Consider the following 14,580-nt stretch of genomic DNA (forward strand, 5'->3'; position numbering starts at 1 on the left):
GCCCAAGCCCTCGTTGGTGCATCATGGGTTGCCAGTGGGGAGGACGGGCCTTGTCCCAAGCGCACTGCATACGATTTCACACCCACATTTTAACATCATTCGCCATACACTCCCATTGTGTTACTTCCTTTAGCCTTCTTAAAATCCTTTCCTCACCTTTATGCATAAACTGATGGGTTACATTAAGTAAACACTGTGTTTCTATTTTTTCTGGAATTCAGTTACGGAGGTCCGTAGTGCAATCTGTTGGCTCAGATGTATCAGTACAGACGCTCCTTTTCTTATTTCTAGTTACAACTGCTATGTCATGCTGTTGGGATATTGTAGCTACCTATTTCAGAGTAGCAGCCGTGTTAGTCTGTATCAGCAAAAAGAAAAGGAGTACTTGTGGCATCTTAGAGATTAACGAATTTATTTGAGCATAAGCTTTCGTGAGCTACAGCTCACTTCATCGGATGCATGTAGTGGCATCTATCTACCTGATGTATCTACCTGATTATTCCAGGTGGCCTCTATATCCGTTCCTTTACTGTGTGCCTTTTTATATGCCGCACCTTTAACTGTTTAGGGTTCTTTGTTAGCCGCTGATAAATCCATTTCCGCACCTTTGAATATGCAATACTCTTTTCATTTTCTGCTTTTCACCCATTTCTATATCATTCATGTGTCCAAAATTATATCCCATTTACACAAAAATTACTGTCAGCATAAATATACACGGGCCAGGGACCCATATTGTCTTAAAAACCTAATAAATTACGTGAGGCTTATATTGTCTTAAAACCTAAAAAATTACAAGGGGCTCAGAATATTGGGGGGATCTAGAAGTCCCTGAATGATTTCCTCTTTTAAATTATTGGCAGCGTATTTTACAGAGCTTTTCCCTTTTACTACCATTGCACTCCCGTCAGGTAAACCAGACGTGCTTTTTTTGACTTACAGTATTTAATTCTTCCAGTGGGGGGGTGCCTCTATCAAGGCAATTCTTTGCTCCAGAGTGACCCCTGGACATTGATGTCGGTTTCCTTTTTTAATCAGGGCTTGCGTTACCACGTCCAGCTTGGACACCTTTTCTGTTGACTAAGATAAGCATCCATTGAGCCAGTCGGGTGTCTGAGACTTTACCTCCCATCAATCTCCGTGACAAAATGTATTTCAGGGAAGTGTGGGTGCTTTGGATAGTAATAGGGGCTGTTCTTGTGAGTGGTCTACTGCCAAGACGGCTGCAGGGATCAAAATGTATTTCTGCTACTTGCAATTTCTTAGATTCATATACTATTGGTAGTAGATTTCGCTCTTTATTATTTTGTAATAGTGTGGCAGCCAAGGCCACGTTATCTTTATCGGCTGCCAAACGAATAACAAAAGGCTGAGATTCACATGGAAATGCAGGGTTGGGGCCGTGAGAGCCTTCTGTTTTAAAAGGTTCAAAGCGAAGACCTGCTCTTTTCCCCGTTCCCACTCTGTCTTTATTTTTTAGCAGTTTCCACAATGAGTGAGTTATTTCAGCATATTTATAAAAGTGTGGGCTGAGAAAATTGAATCCTCCTAGCAGTGCTCTTGAAGGGTGGGTGTCACTAGGGCTTGGCATTTTTATTAGTGCCCTTACCTTTCGCTGATCAACCTGTCTCTCTTCTTGTCCAGCGACTATGCCCAGGTATGTAACCTGAGGTAGCACCAACTGAGCCTTGTCTAAGACTACTTTGAATCCTGTTTCCTGAATTATTGCCAAAAGCTTTCCCGTTAGTGTTGGAGTTTGTGCCTCTTTCCCCCCAAATATCAAAATGCTATCTACCTATGAAAAGACAAAAGGTCTTCCTTGTGGATTCAACTGGTTTAATATATCCACAACATGCTGACGGGGAATTGCCGGACTGTTTGATATCCCTGAGGTAAGCGACAAAAGGTCCTTTGTTGCTACTTTACTGTAAAGGCAAACCGATTTTTTAAGTCCGGATGTAGAGGTGTGGCAAAGAAAGTTTCGGCCAAATCAGTCACAGAAATGTTTAGATGTGGCTTGAAATTTTTGTATGCCCTTTATCGTATCAGCCACAATATGGGCTATAGGGATGGTGCCCTTATTGATTCTTCTATAATCACTTGTTAGACGCCAGAATTGGCTGTCTGCCCTTAGCACTAGCCACACGGGGGGGTTAAAGGAAGAACCCGTTTTTAGAATGGGGGTTCTAATTCCTGGATGGTTTGCAGCGATTGTGCCTCTGGCACTCTCGGGTAGGAGTATTGTTTTGGGGAGGCACAAATTCCCCAACAAATTTCACAAAAGCTTTAGTATGTTCTGTTGAGTCCATACCGAGACGAATTTCAAGCGCCACTTTTCAGCTTGTTGGCTAATTAGTGCGGCTAATGGTCCTTTTGTTAAGATAGCCTGCCCAATTTTTCATGAATGGGGAAGGGGAACTTTCAAAGGGTACCTCTAGGCAGATCAAACACCACATTGTTTTTGAAGAGTGGGAGCCCAGAATAATTTCATCAACCATATCGGGAGTATGGATTAAATCCCCTAACGTCTTAAACTCTTGTGCCAAAAAAGGGACTTGGGTCTATTCCCACGCGAGAGTAGCTTTTCGTTGAAACGACTGTTTTAATTTTTTTTCCATTTGGGGCTGTTTTGATTAAAGATATAGCATCTTCTGTATCTATTAAAGCTAATATAGGGGTATATCCACCCTGCTGAGCGTACACACGGCCGACCCCTGGGCTCTCAGGAGACTCTGGCTATGAACCTCCGCCTCTGTACCCCTACTGGTGGTGGAGGTTCCTCATGCAGCAGGCCCCTCTAGTCTTGCCCCCGAAAAAGGAAGCGGATCCGGGAGGCATTGCAGAAGACGGTGGTGTACTAAGAGTTACACTAGCCAGCTCTGGCTTCCCTGACTACTTTTTGTGGGGGGCCCTGTTCCACTTTTCTCGGTTTGCCCCGTGCTGCATATTAGCATTCACCACGCGAGCCAGAAAACCTCATTTTTTGCGACTCCACCTCCCTCATTTAATTGCTGGGAGGAGGCTGTCTGATACTGATGGAGGTATGGGTATAACTGATCTCCTTGTCGCCTCCCCCTTTCCCCGTCCACGGGAAGCGCCTCTACCATAGCCTCTCCGGAATACCGGGATACCGGGATTCCCTTTGTGCCGTTCTCACTGGTGTACTGCGAGCAAAGACAAGTTAGAACGCCATCTGGAGAAATTGTCTCTCTTAAAAACAACGAGGAGGCCTTGTGGAACCTTGTAAACTAACAAATTTATTTGGGCATAAACTTTTGTAGAGAGGTATAAATATACAGCATATGAAAAGATGGGAATTTCCTTACCAAGTGGAGGGGTCAAATGCTAAGAAGCCAAATAAATTAAGGTAGAAGATGGCTGTTCTCAATAGTTGAGAAGAAGGGAGGAAAAAAATCTCAGTTCTGCAGTTTCTAGTTGGAATCTGTCTTTGAAGTTTTTTTTGTTGAAGAATTGCCACTTTTAATGTTCTTATTGAATGTCCATAGAGATTGAAGTGGTCTTCTACTGTTTTTTTAATGTTATAGTTCTTGATGTCAGATTTGTGTCCATTTGTTCTTTTGCATAGAGACTGTCTGGGTTGGCCAATGTACATGGCAGAGGGACATTGCTGGCACATTGTGGCATATATCACATTAGTAGATGTGCAGGTGAACGAGCCTCTGATAGTGTGGCTAGGTCCTATGATGGTGTCCCTTGAGTAGATATGCGGATAACGTTGGCACCCGGGTTTGTTACAGGGTTGGGTTCCTGGGTGAGTATTTTTGTTGTGTGGTGTTTAATTGCTGGTGAATATTTCCTTCAGGTGTGGCGGGCTGTCTGTAAGCGATGACTGGCCTATCTCCAAGGTCTGTGAGAGTGAGGGATCGTCCTTCAGGATAGGTTGTAGATCCCTGATGATGCCCTGGAGAGGTTTTAGTTGGGGGCTGTAGTTGGCGGCTCATCGTGTTCTGTTAGATTCTTTGTTGGGCCTGTCCTGTAGTAGGTTTGTTTTGGGTACTCTTCTGGCTCTGTCAATTTGTTTCTTCACTTCAGCAGGTGGGTACTGTAGTTGTAAGACTGCTTGATAGAGATCTTGTAGGTGTTTGTCTCTGTCTGAGGGGTTGGAGCAAATGCAGTTGTATCGTAGAGCTTGGCTATAGACAATGGATTGTGTGCTGCGGCAACTCTCTGACACCACATTCTACAGGCCATCACCCTCTGATCCCACTGAGGGTTACCAAAAGAAATTACATCATCTGCTCAAGAAACTCCCTGAATAAGCACAAATCCACACTAACACACCCCCTAGAGCTTCGACCTGGGGTATTCTATCTGCTACCCAAGATCCATAAACTTGGGAATCCTGGACGCCTCATCATCTCAGGCATTGGCACCCTGACAGCAGGATTGTCTGGCTATGTAGACTCACTCCTCAGGCCCTACGCTATCAGCACTCCCAGCTATCTTCGAGACACCACTGACTTCCTTTCTACTGTATTTTACACTCCATGCAGCTGATGAAGTGGGTTTTAGCGCACGAAGCTTATGCCCAAATACATTTGTTAGTCTCTACAGTACCACAAGGACCCCCCCCTCGTTGTGTTTGTTGATACAGACTAACACGGCTACCACTCAGAAACCTCTCTCTCTTTAGCGGTCCCAATTTATCAACCATGGCTTTTAGGTCAGCGGCTGATACAGGGATAGTGTTGACAATTGTATTTCCCCCACTTTCTGTGGGTGTTGTGATTGTTCTTCGTTGTATGGCTATGATAGAGATTTGTTCAATAGGTTCCAATACCTGGGGCTCATCCCATATAGCTCCATTCCAAGCTTCACTACGGTCCCATTCTCCCTCCCATTCGGGGAATCTCACCGTCTGGGGTTGGCCACATTCTCCTGCCGTCACAGCCTCTATTTGGCATGTGGCAAACCCCAACCTTGAATGGAGAGGTTTTAATAATGGATTCACAGGGGTTGTGATTGGCCGAGGCTCTATCTTGTTCCAACGTTAGTTTCTTTACCATTCCCTGTTCTCTTTTTGTATTCAATTTCTTTCCTCTATCTGTTCAGAGAATTCCTTCTCTTTTAGGGTATTTTTTGAGACTGTCCAACTAGCTTTGGATCCCGGTGGCCAGTCTATACCCACTAAAAACCCTGCTCGAAGGAGCAGGAAGGGAGAACGCTAAGCACCCTACTTTTGGGCTTAATCCTGCTACGAGTGAGGACATATTCACCTAAGCAATTTTTCCCCGATGGACGGATATGAGCAGTGTAGACGCTAATCCTCCCCCTTATCGCCCCCTATTGCCCCCTATTGCCCAGTGCATGTCTCCCCCCTTTTACAATTCTCCACAAAAAATGTTATGCTTATAAGAAGCACACGAGCTCTTTTTCAGGGGCAAAGGCAATACGCCGAGTTTATTAGCGATACAACAATTAGCATATGCATTCAATCACACACACACAGACACACTGCCCCTCTCGTCGATGTTATAGTTACCAGTCCAGAGTCCAGACTAATCTAGTAGCCAGCTAGGTTGATCAGTGGTAGAACCAGTTCACTGATCACCTGTGGCCAGCAATTCAGCCAGCCTCCCTCAGCTTCTCTCAATGTTTTAGCCCAGGAATGGGGTAACTGCCAGGTAAGTGCCTGGGTGCAGGGTTCACCCCCCCGCCCCATTGCCTGTGGCCCCTGCTACCTCCATTGCTGCCTCCTCAGTTCCACCCTACTGACCTCCCCATCCAAGGCTGAATTTGTCCCTGGGGTTGCCAGGACCGAGTAAGTCTGCTGCTGTGAAAAGTTACTTGTATGTTTGTTATGCTCACATTTCACAGCAGCAGACACACAAGCTAGCAAATCTTTTAAAAAAGGCAACCAAAAAAGCAAAAGAAACAAGAAAAGAAAAGAAATGAAAAGAAATTGCTCCCTAGGCAATTTATTCCGGTGCTTACCCACCCTGACAGTTAAGCCTGTTTTCTTCTTGTCCTATCCTCAGCGGTTAAGGAGAACAATTAACCTTCTTCCTCCGTGTAACAACCTTTTACGTACTTGAAAACTGTTATCATGTCCCCTCTTAGTCTATCTCTTCTCCAGACTAAACAAACCCAGTTTTTTTCAATCTTCCCTCATAGGTCATGTTTTCTAGACCTGAATCATTTTTGTTGCTCTTCTCTGGACTTTCTCAAATTTCTACATCTCATCTTTCCAGAAATGTAGCGCCCAGAACCGGACACAGTACTCCAGTTGAGGCCTAATCAGCAAGAAGTAGAGTGGAAGAATTACCCCTCGTGTCTTGCTTATGTAACCCTTCTGTGAGGTGGAGCCAACAGCAACAAGGGCCGGGTTCAGTATCTAGGGGTTCCTTATCAACAAAGCCCTGCTTGAGCCCCCACGCAGTGACCTGGGACAATTACACACCACCCCTGGGTGCCTCTAAGAGGCAATACTTCCCCTCTGCAAGCACAGAGTATGAGTGTAGCAAAAACTTTTAATAAAAGGAGGGAATTAACAATTAATTTGGGAAAACACCACAACTAGGGTCCATAAACACAAACCATGAGCAAAAGACCCACCCCCAAATAAATTGGGCAGTGTCTTTTTTTCCACAGGATCTTAAGTCCAGAAACCCAAAAGTCCCTTTAACGTGCCTGTCCCTTCTCTGTACCCCACTCACAGTTGCTGTCCTTGACTAGTGCAGTCCAAGTTCAGAGGTTCATCTGCAGAGTTCACCTCCCATCCTGTGTGGAAGGCGGGGGGGGGGGGGAATGGGGGGAAGGGGGGAGGAGGCTGCACAGCTCAGGCACTCGCTCATTGCCCCAACGGCCAATTGCCACGCCTCTGTGGAGCTCTGCTCTGGCCCTCTCCACCAGCTTCTCTGCTGGCCGCTTGCCACGTCTCTCCGCCAGCCGCCCAGATGGCCATGCCTCTCCACCAGCCACCCTGCTGGCTGCTTGCTGCACCTCTCCACCAACCGCCCAGATGGCCACTTGCCATGCCTCTCCGCCAGCCGCCCTGTTGGCCACGCCTCTCCACCAGCCGCCTTGCTGGCTGCACCTCTCCGCCAGCTGCCCACTCGCCAAGATGTCTTAATATAAGAACGTAAGAATGGCCCTATTGGGTCAGACCAAAGGTCTATCTAGCTAATTTAGACCCCATCGTTGTATATGTATAGTTGGGATTATGCTTTCCAATGTGCATTACTTTGAATTTATCAACGTTTAATTTCATCTGCCATTTTGTTGCCCAGTCACCCAGTTTTGAGAGACCCTTTTGTAGCTCTTCACAGTCTGCCTGGGTCTTAACTATCTTGAATAATTTTGAATCATCTGCAGATTTTGCCAGCTCACTGTTTACCCCTTTTTCCAGATCATTTAGGAATATGTTGACTAGGGCTGGTCCCAGAACAGACCCCTGGGGGACACCACTACTTCCATTCTGAAAACTGACAATTTATTCCTACCCTTTGTTTCCTATCTTTTAACCAGTTACCAATCCAAAGCTCATTGTTTTCCAGCTTGCGGCTGCTCTTTCTTTGTTCGCTCCAAACTTCACCCCACTGCTCCAACCGTTGTCCTTTGCGGTTTGTAGCCAACTCTCTATCCTCGGTTTGGAGTAGCACTACCCGAGCCGAGCTCGCTTGGTTGCCCTGTGGCCCAATGAATTGCAAAGTGGCCGGAAAGGGAGAGAAGGGAAGGGGAGGGTTCGACTCAGTCCCACCCCTACGAGTTAAACACACCTGTCCCCTGGTAGGAGGCACACCTCGTGTCTGGGGCACCCTCAGCACCGCTGTATCAGTTGCGCACAGGGAAACACCCTATTTGACCTTTTTAGAACCTCAGGGTTCTCCTGCCTGATTGCACTGCTACCATTATCCGCCGTGGAGCCACAATAGACTATGATAACCTGTTGTTTGCTCGTTCGGTTCTCAGGAATACCGTCCTCTGTCCATTCTTTGTAAATAAAAAGGATTGCAACAAAGATACCTGACTCCATCATCAATTTGTCCTCCCAACTGGAACAACCTGCAAGACCCCGAATTTTGAATAATCCCCTCAGGTCAAAAGGTGTAACACGATCATTCTTGTTAAAAAATAAAAAAAGATTAAACAAATGGTGTATTCCAAAATAATTTTATTTTAAAGGTTTGATACATAAAAATAAGAAAGATAATTACAAAGAAAATTCAGTGAGCATAGTAAGAAAAATTTCAGAGTAACAGCCGTGTTAGTCTGTATTCGCAAAAAGAAAAGGCGTACTTGTGGCACCTTAGAGACTAACCAATTTATTTGAGCATGAGCTTTCGTGAGCTACAGCTCACTTCGTCGGATGCATACTGTGGAAACTGCAGAAGACATTATATACACACAGAGACCATGAAACAATACCTCCTCCCACCCCACTCTCCTGCTGGTAATAGCTTATCTAAAGTGATCATCAAGTTGGGTCATTTGCCAGCACAAATCCAGGTTTTCTCACCCTCCCGACCCCCTACCCCACAAACTCACTCTCCTGCTGGTAATAGCTTATCCAAAGTGACCACTCTCCCTACAATGTGCATGATAATCAAGGTGGGTCATTTCCAGCACAAATCCAGGTTTTCTCAACCCCCCCCACCCCCATACCCCCACAAACTCACTCTCCTGCTGGTAATAGCTCATCCAAAGTGACCACTCTCCTTACAATGTGTATGATAATCAAGGTGGGCCATTTCCAGCACAAATCCAGAAAAACTAACTGACCATCTGAGCTATTGAATCGATGACTTTTGTTCAGTCCGAAGTACAAGCAATCATAGAGGAATTAGAAAAGGGTCCTTAAACCTGACCAAACCAAATGAAACATTCCATGGTTTTAGAAACGTACAGCTCTGAAACAGACAGAGGGCACAGATTTAAAATCCTCAGCACCAGTGATATCTGCTTATGATTTTAATGCACAAAGAAACTGCCATTAAATAAACAGAATATGGCCTGATCAGCAGATTACTGCATGTCTTTAGGCTTATTACTTGAGGATACATCAACCACATGAACATTAATTTCTACAGAAAGACAAGATGCAGAACATGAAGAAGAGCTCTTGAAAGATTGTGTCTCACACCAAGAGAAGTTGATCCAATAAAAGATATTCCCTCACCCACCTTGTCTTTTTAATATCCTGGGACCAACAGAGATACAACAGTGCAAACATCTCTGTGGGAGCTATTGTGGGGAATACTCAGCCATACAGCTGTTTTCTACTTGCTAATATGAAGCGTACATTATAAAGTATGATTTTTTGGTTAAATTCTATTATGTTTATTCTTTTTAAAAAGTGTTGGGGGGGTTCTGGTTGTATTGGTATAGGAAAGCCACTATGCATGTGTGGAACTGCACCTTTTCCAAGAAGATTATATACGTATTAGTAGTTATCCGAGCCTTACTTCCAATTCAGTGTCCATTTGAGGAGTTTGAGATGTTGCTGGCTGGTTAAGAAAGTTTTTTACTTCTTCAAATATACCTGTTATACTTGTGTCATTCGGAACATTTTTCAGGTGATCCTGAAACTTAGATCGCAGGACATTCTGCACTATTTCCTACACATACTTTTCCTCTTTTGACATACAGATTTGAGCTTCTTTCTCTCGTATGCGCTGGCTCTATGTCCGCTTCATTTTTTCTTTATCTTTACAGCAGAAGCAGAATGGGTAAAGTGTGTATAGGCAGTAGACAACGATCATAACAAAAAGGGCAAATAGTCCAAAAACCTGGGGGGAAGCAAAACTAGTTATTTTCATGGGAATTTTTCTTTATGCATCTTTTGCATCTCACCAAAATGGATATGGCCTCTGCTATAAATTTAGCTGCATAGATCTATTAAAAAAATGACCAAAAAAAGCTCTTCAACCAGATATCGGAATGGGGAATAGGGAAATGTTTCAGTATTACTAAGACTGATGAACGAAACTCAAACGTTTTGGAGTTCGGATTTGGCAAAGTCACTAAAATTCCGTCTTTATCTTTATTTATTATTCTACCAAGCCTTGTGTCATCTGCAGAGTTTATCCGCAAAGATTTTATATTTTCCACCAGATCATGAATAAAGATATTAAATAACACTGGACCTTTTGGATGAAGTTCCCCATTTATAATTTCTTTTCGAAATCTAGCAGTCAGTTTTAATTCATTTAAGATGCGGTATACTGTATTTTTAATGTGCTATCGTTTAACAGAATATGATGTGACGCTAATTTAATGCCTTACGGAAATTTAAATATATAATGTCAACATAGCGACTTTTGTCAAGCAAATTTATGATCTCATTAAAAAACTTTGATCTGACAAGAGCTATTGACCACAAAAACTTTTTGATTCACATGAGTTATCCTTTAATTGGATCTTAAAATTGCATTTTTATTTATTGCCTGAGCACCTGCAAACAAAGACGGGGACGCTTTTTACCTTTTAGAAATCTGAAGAAATAAAAAAGACACAGGTATCCATTGTTGTTGCTAAGTACTAATATTATAAAGGAGACCCAGACTTCGAACCAATGTAGTCTTTATTAAATTATAACTGTTTCATTTCCACCAGCTACGATTGTTTTCCTTTTATTCAAAGTTACCTATAGAAGTCATTTAGCAGCTGGGTGCAAAATATTAATGGAAGTATTCCAGTAGTTCTAACATATTTTCAATGTCAAAGCTTTAGTTTCATGAAGGATGAGTTTATTAACTTACATGGATATAGCTATTTTTAAAAAAAAGTAATACATACAGCACAATTACAAATAGTCAAATAACATTCAAAACTACTACTTAAATAAATCGTTCTACAACATAAATAAATCGTTCTAAAACATAAAACCATTTCTCTAACTACATTTTTTCCAGGGTTTTTCAAAAATGCCTGAAATAGTTCTGTCCCCTACTTCATTTGGGCTCTTACCTGCGATAAGCTTCGCTGGATGGCTGTGATGGCATTGTTTGTGCTGTGGGTTCTATGCTGCTTCCCTTAAATGTCCTATTTATGCACTCAGCGGATCGGCCATCAATGAGGAGAATCACACGCCATAAAAGAGCAGCTCCAGAAGTCTTTCCCACTATTTCACACGTGCGGTCCCTACTGCGTTTTTCTGAGCAGCGAAACCAATCAATGAAATCCTGCTGAAGTATCAAGCTCAGGACAAGGAAAATAAGGGCTGGAAAAAAGAAAAATGCCAAGCTGTAGTAAATGCTCGCATTATTTCGTTGAGGACATTTAAATTCACCATCAATTACTTCTTCAACCACTAACAAAATTAAAGACCAAAATGACACAGCTAAAATGGGAAGATTACTTTTCCAGGTCCCAAAGTATTTCTTTCTAACTGCCATTTGATCCTGCTACCAGTTCTTTGCTAAGTCAGGGCGTCAATTAACCTTATCTTTCAGGTCCACGTTCTACAAATTACTAAGCACAACGAGTAAACATGAAAGTGAAAATGTTACCGTACAAAACACGCCCCATAACTAGTTGCTGCATTGAAATACAGCGTTGCAGCTAAGGATGGTTGGTTACAAACTGCATAGCGTAGATCTCAATAGTTGTAGGGATGCGGCTGGACTGCCAGACTAGCAATCTGATTCTAGCTCTTCACTACTAACAATTTTTCTCTTGACACTAAGTCTTGTGTGCCATCTCATCGTGTCTTTTCTTCAACTAAAGGATAAAATTCCTTTAAAAAAAACTGAAATATGAGGTTTCTGAAAATTACATGGAAGCAACCTTGCTGCTTTCATTTCCAAGCTTTACCAGGATGTGCTTTTTATATGATTTGAGGATTGTAGGTTTATGGATATTTAGTATAGCAGTCTTAACAACTTTCAATGATAATTACATTCTTATGCTTATTATTTCGTTCCCACCCACTTTTGCTCATGAATCTTTTCAGCTTTGGGAAATTGACAATTTGTACAAGGTTCCAAAAATTTATATTCCTGGTTGACAGCGCTGATGGCAAATTGGAAAGGAGGAACAATTGTACCAGAGTCCCAAATCAGAACCCTCTCCACCCCCCCATCTGTAACTGGGGTGAAATGGGAGAAGATGTGGCCCCAACAAAAACGATATACTAAGGCTCCAGAGTTCTCTTGACAGTTCTGCTGGTTGGGACTATAATTCTGTTTGCACACAGCAAATAAAATTAGTTCATGCTCTCGTTCGTCTAGGTAACTATCAATTTTTAACTCCTTGAGCTACTTATCTTTATCCCTCAGAACGAGGTGTAATATAGAATTACACGGAGGGGACGGGTCATGAAAACTGGAAGTAGAATAACACCATCTGTCAATGCATCACTGCACTGTTATATACTTTTTTCTAAAGGTTTATGTAAATTCTAAAGTAATCTGGAATCCTAATCTTGAGCCCAATAGCCATGTGATAAGATTGCTGAAAAGAGTTATCCTCCGAAGAGTACTTTCTGCCCCCACAGTAGTTACAAAATTAAATATCAAGGCCAAGATTTTAGAAAGTGGCAAGCTATTCTGGTCATCTCAAGTTCTAAAAGACTAATGAGACACCTTTGAGACAGACATTGCAACCGCACGCAGAATCTTTGGGGTACATATTCTATAGTAGTAAGATTAGTTATCACTGTGAAGCTGGGATAGTATGAATGATTGTGTTCTCCTCGGTTCGGTAGGGAACCACAGCTACTTCAGGTACTAAGACTGGGTAGTGAATCACTCACATTGCAAACACCTCCTGAGAGGTACCACACCCCAAGAAGGTTCTCATCTAATGATTCAAATTGCATTTCTAGAGACTTGGCAAAAAAGAAAGGGCATGTAGTAGGGTGAACTTTCTGGCCAAGGGGACGGGCCCCAACACTTGCTGGAGGGTGGAAAAGCCTTTGATATACTAGAGCCCCCTGAGACTGATGGGTGAAGTCTTGCGAGCTTCTAGCATGCATCCTTATTTTAAATTAAAGACTGAATAAGTCTAGGCTGAGGTTCATTCCTTGCACTTCTAGTATGACTATTCAATATTTGAAATTAAAAGGGCCTTGAAAGAATCTATTGCTCACGTTTTCTGTTTCTGACTTGATCTAAATTACTCCAAGAATTCAGTACAGACCTAGATTCTAGGGCCAGAAGGGACCATTACGCTCATCTGTTATGACCCAAGCCACAGACCTCTACCCTGTGACGCCCGAAGGGGAAGGAATCATTCTCCCCTAGCATTTGAGTAGCACTGTCAATTCTGAAACTTGTGGTTGAGCTAGTGATTGGCAGCCCTGACAGTTGTTGTCAGACACGACCGGTATGGTGCTCTGCTCTGTTCAATGTTGATAACAGTTGGCTGCATGCGTGTGTTCCCTCTGCGTGCTGCCCCGGCTCTGCGCAGATAGCTGGGAGACCCCCCAGGAAGACACGCGGCCAGGTTTATTGCCAATCGAAACACAGACGCTAACTCACCGGATCAGACGTCTACAGTTCTCCTAGTACGTATGTGCTCCCTGACAATGGACACAGCTCAGTCAGTGGCAGGACACTCTACTGCCCCCTAGGCTGGACAAAGACACCGCCCCAGGGATGTAGTCTTATACAGGGGTACAAATAAGTTACACATCAGGTGAGGTATTGAGGTGCAACCTCTCCAGGCAGTAAGGTGCCGCCTCTCACCTTGTACATGCTGGTTCGACCAAAACAAGTCTACCTAGCATATTGTCCTTCTGAGCCTGTCTTTAGGATGGGTCTGCTTGTTCCTTTTTATCTCTGTGGAATGTGTTCCTACCGGCACATCCTGGCACAAGTTCTTCTTACTAGAGCGTATCTGTGTATACATGCTTTTAGCAGCCTCCTTCTTTCCAACTTCTGTGAGCAGGTCCTGCCTCTGGCTCATAGCATATTTTTGCTTTATGTTAACCATTATTTGACTATTATTTTAGTTCAGGCCTCGGGGCTCATAACGGGCCTCTGATACAAGGGTGTATATTTCAGGGATTTATTTTACTATAACTGTAACTGGGGCTGGTCTGTCAGCTGCACGGCAGGGATCCGGGACGCCCTAGGAACCCCGACTGGAGATAGGAGCCTGGCAGTTCCTTGAGACACAGAATATCAATTTCACTCAGCAACCCGAAGGCAAAATGTTAAGACATGTTACAAAGCGGCCTTAATTCAAAGTAAATGTGTCAAAGTATCCTGTGGAAATGAAACTTTACGTTGTTATCTGAAAACTCGCAACAGGTGACCCATGGTTCTTCATAGGCTTTAGGGCATCTGGACAATGACAACTGTAAAGACCTGCTTTTGCCCCAGTCTGAAGGCAGATGTTCAACAGGATGCAGAGAGAAAAGATGGTGCTAATTCCACAGACATAGACTAGCTACCATTGTGGGAGGAATTTAGCGTTGATCTAACTGAGTAAGTGCCAATCCGTAAACGTAAAATTTTTGTGTAATTGTATGCGTTTCTGTGCATGAAAGCTTTGAGCACTCTCTGAGAGACCTGTCATAGATGCCGCATGCACAATGCAGCCATAACTGTGTGAGTTGGACTTTCGAGGATGTTTACCATAAAATTTCACTGATCTATCACTGTCAGGATACAG

At 43.3% G+C, this 14,580-nt stretch overlaps 1 long non-coding RNA gene across 1 annotated transcript; it reads right to left on the bottom strand.

Annotated features, from left to right (window-relative positions):
- Nucleotides 1-9,247: 9,247 nt before the first annotated feature.
- On the bottom strand, nt 9,248-11,441 carry LOC122463673. Its single transcript, XR_006287251.1, has 2 exons — nt 10,930-11,441; nt 9,248-9,749 (listed from the first exon to the last, which is right to left on the bottom strand). It is a non-coding gene; the product is annotated as an uncharacterized LOC122463673 (long non-coding RNA).
- Nucleotides 11,442-14,580: the final 3,139 nt, after the last annotated feature.

The sequence above is a fragment of the Chelonia mydas genome, chromosome 23 (genome assembly GCF_015237465.2).
Source record: "Chelonia mydas isolate rCheMyd1 chromosome 23, rCheMyd1.pri.v2, whole genome shotgun sequence".
NCBI lineage: Eukaryota > Metazoa > Chordata > Testudines > Cheloniidae > Chelonia > Chelonia mydas.